The sequence below is a fragment of the Amphimedon queenslandica genome, unplaced genomic scaffold, assembly GCF_000090795.2.
Source record: "Amphimedon queenslandica unplaced genomic scaffold, v1.1 AMPQUscaffold_13370, whole genome shotgun sequence".
NCBI classification, from domain to species: Eukaryota; Metazoa; Porifera; class Demospongiae; order Haplosclerida; family Niphatidae; genus Amphimedon; species Amphimedon queenslandica.
The window spans coordinates 1-4,497 of NW_003546394.1; positions in this window are offsets into that span (position 1 = coordinate 1).

Genomic DNA, 4,497 nt, shown 5'->3' on the forward strand with positions numbered 1-4,497 from the left:
CCGGACAACTGACTGGTTAATAAACGAAACCCAGGTGAAGTGTGGCAATTATGGGTGTGGCTTGATACGTCTTTGTAAAATGGTTTATCTTTGCACTTACTGTTCATATTGCTATTTAAGGAACACCCGCATTCCTCCATACAGCAAGTCCACCACACTTATATCAAGTAGAATGATGCATGTACTCACAAAGAAACCCAGACTTCCCAGCTCGAGTAACCAGGGCCGCCAGGGTACAAGATAACTGAATGAACAGATCAATGTCAGTTGTTGCTCGACTCAATGTTTCACGATCACATGATGTAAGACACGTGCGGTGTCATGCGCTTGCACCATGCATGCCTCTGTGTAGTGTTGTTACGTTGCTAGGCTAAAAAATTGCCCCGCCCATTGTAACCCTTCTTGGCTGCTCCTCCAGTCTCAAGCATGGTCAATATAGTGATGTGCGAGGTGAAGTACTTTTCTTTTGTATAGTTTTTAATGAAACATTCTTTCATGCACTGATTTTGAAAGTCTGATGCTGTGCAACTGGAAGGAAGCACTTATTGCATTATTATTAATATAATATTGAGCAATAATTTTTGAACTATTACAATTATTAATATTGAGCAATAATTTTTGAACCATTAAAATTATTAATATTGAGCAATAATTTTTGAACCATTACAATTACTAAGTATTCTCTGTGTGTGTAAAGTATTATATATCGTTCTGATTAACTCTCCTCTTTTTGCTCTTCTTTTCTTCTTCATAATCCTCTTCATCTTCCTCTTTGTCATCCTCCTCATGAACGAAATCTTGACTTTCCTCCTCTTCTTGAATTTCTTCCTTTTCCTGACATTTCTTCCTTTTCTACCTCTGCTTAAATTTCTTCCTCTTCAATTTCGTCCTCTGCTTGAATTCCTTCCTCTTCAATTCCTTCCTCTTCAATTTCTTTCTCTTTAATTTCTTCCTCTTCAATTTCTTCCTCTTCAATTTCTTCCTCTTCAATTTCTTCCTCTTCATTTTTTTCCTCTGCTTGAATTCCTTCCTCTGCTTGAATTCCTTCCTCTTCAATTTCTTCCTGAAGATCCCTGGTATCTTCCAAAAGAAAGGTTCTAACAATGAGGCACACGCATGAGGCACTCAAAGTAAAGTTTGCAAAATCTGCTCCAAAAATATGAGCAGTACTGCCACCATCATTTTCTGCATTGATTATAGACCCTATAGGGCGCTAACTTCTAGAAGCAATTATAGATACCATATATGAGACACTATTCGTAATCTTCTGTATCCTATCTGCATTCTTTAATGAAAAAATTTCGAAATTCTCCTGCTGGACGGCAAAACCAGGCAAAACCAACGGATAGGAGGCCAAAAGCAGCCTTTGTGGACAAGTGGCTTCAAGTGCAATGAAGCTTTTTATCAGGAGACATTCTGGGCTCTATTCTTCACTGTTACTGGCATTTATTGCCACTCAAACAAGCTCTGGAAGCCACGAAGGCCTCTTGTTCCTTGTTTCCCCTTGTAGCTACACGGTATCTTGCCGTCCAAATCATGAGTGTGGGTGGATACCATAATGCAATAATTACTTGCAGAACTTAGCGCCCTATAGGATCTATAGGCAGTTTTAAAATGATGCATTGATTACAGGCAATTTTAAAATGATGCCTAGAGGATCTAGTGAGATACAGGCCTCGAGAATCGTACAAAGCATGTACAGCTACATTATTAAGGAAATTTTTTACAATTTTAAATTGTATCAACAAATACATTCCAGCTATGAGCTCCCCTAATTTGTCTGGATGAATCGTTTGCTTTTCTGCTTGTAGTTTTGCTTCAATAGAATCATTTTCTGACAAAAAATCAAGCTCTTCTTGACTGTCAGTTTTGATCAATCGATTCACTTTTTTTGACATGAAGGGTGTCTTTAAAAAAATAATTTGTGAAATATGATGAATGCAGCCTGCTATATCTATGCTGGTGATAACTGAATGATAGCGCTCTCTCAGCAGTGTAATCGAAATCCTTTGTGAAATAAAATGTGTTCAGTGAATTGGCAAGTCTTCGTGTCTAAACATTCTCAGAGAACTGGTGGCCAGTGCCAAAGAACTCATCAGGCACAAAGAAAGGTGACTCAGTTGGGCATGGTCTAAGGTTACCATGATCGCGGAAAGTCTGGTGATCTTTAAATTCTTCTTCATATAAGAAATTATCATTATCAATAGATAAGGTAAGAAAGTATAGCAGAAATTACATGAGTGTGGGACGTCCAATCGTTCCATTTTCCAGTCACGTGGAATTGCAGTGTCAAAATCCTTCAATGTCATACTTAACAACTGGCATAATTTTCATGCTCAAAAATAAAAAGTCTAGCACTGACACTGACACAATTAAAACGATAACTTTTGTAAGAGTTTTGTTTTCATCACTGCAATTAATATCGCTAAATCTTTTGACATTAGCTTTGCAATTCTATGGTTTTTTGTCAGTGTGTAAGACTTCATTCCTGGAACAACGTAGACTTTATGATGAAAGATAGCTCGTATTCCAAGATAGAGAAGAATGCTGTTAGGTTGCTTGAGAGGAACCTATAATTATAAGGTAGAAATGATTTGTTAGTCTGGGTATTTTGGGATTGAGAAGATACAATGGGTGTGGTGTGTCAAATGACATTACCAAACTAAAATATTGATTACTACTTGAAAATAAGTAGACTGGAATGTATACCTTGTCAAACGAAGTAAACTTTTCTAAGTAACAAGTACAGTACTTTCTAGTTTTTTTAAACTCAAAATTAATTTTAGGTAATGTTTATTGGACTAATTATTATGAGGAAGATAATCATAAAAAATTAAACATAGTCTGCACCCAGTAATGGAAACAAATTAATTTAATCCAACACTAGTAATGTTTCGGACTTAAGGTCAATTTTTGCACGCAAAATGCAACAAATTTAATATTTTCTGTCTAAATTTACCTTATCTCTTTTTAACTGTAATATCAGGTTTCTTTTGCTACAGCAATGATCTTCCAAAGTATTGTCAGTAGTCATTGTGATGGTGACAGCCTGAATAAGAGAGAGAAAGAGGAATGATATATACAAATGTACACATGTATATATGCCTGTTGATACATGGCAAGCAGTGATGTTTTTGCAGGCCCAATGGTTTCATGAGGACCACTACAATTTACAAAAGGGACCAACTGAGTGACGAAAAAACTATTGTAGTAAAAATTGCGAACGCTCAGAATATTTGGTGTAATGATAGCAAGCTTCACAGTAATGTAATATATATTACATGAATCATTTGGGTAGTTGTGTCTGGAATACAGTCAATGACATGACCTATGAACAAAATGCAATGTTGCAATTTGTCATTCTAGCAAAGACTGATCCTTAAGTGTTTTTTCTGCCTTAATCAAAACAAGTGTTGTTCCAGTGCTTTGGTAAGGAACTAAAAATGGAGTACTAGTACCTGTACTATAATTATATAAAACAGTGGGAACTGGAACTAGTACTGCATAGTAATTATAAAAACTTAAGGGTACTAGAACTAGTACTGAGTGTAATTATAAAATGTTATACTCTGTTCACACTGCCCTTCAGAACTGTACTGGAACTGGGTCTTGGGGAAGTATCGTGTAGTTTTATAGCAAGTGTGAACATAACTGAACTGCACTGTGACTAAACCAAACCAGGCTAAAGTGGTGCACCAAAATAGGTGCTCTGAAATAGTGTAGTTAAGTTTTAAAGTGAAGTTGGTGTAGTTAAGTTGTGTAGTGTGAACTGCTACCAACATGGTCCTTTTATAACCAAACTAGTCTAATTTGGTACAGTTCTGTAAAGCTGGAGAGGTAGTGTGAACACAGTATAAAAGGTACTGGAACTAGTACTGTACCGTAATTCAGACATGGGGCGAAGTAAATTGGTACTAGGACTTAAGTATCCATTTGTATTTTAGCATGTACCTGTAGTTATACTTAATTACTTGTGTTAGGTACTTACAGAACTTATGTACTTAAAAGTACATTGAAGTACATTTATAAGTACTAGAAGTATAGCAATCAGAACTAACAGTTTTCAGGTGTTAAATATAGTGTTGCCACGGGTGCAGTTTCAGTAAGTACATGTTCAAAATGGCTACTACTAAGTATCCCAGCTGTACTTAAACACTTTCAGGCACCAGATCACTTGCCTAATCGAGACTACAAAGTTAAGTGTAGATACTGTCCTAAGGAGATCGCTGCTTCAGTTCTGAGTACCACTAACTGACGGAAACATTTGGTGAGATAATTACAATACTCTGTTGGTACCATTATTCACCAGTTCAGAGTACCACTAACTGACGGAAACATTTGGTGAGATAATTACAATACTCTGTTGGTACCATTATTCACCAGTTCAGAGTACCACTAACTGACGGAAACATTTGGTGAGATAATTACAATACTCTGTTGGTACCATTATTCACTTATATTCTGCAAAATATATACAGACATGCTCATAAGCATGAA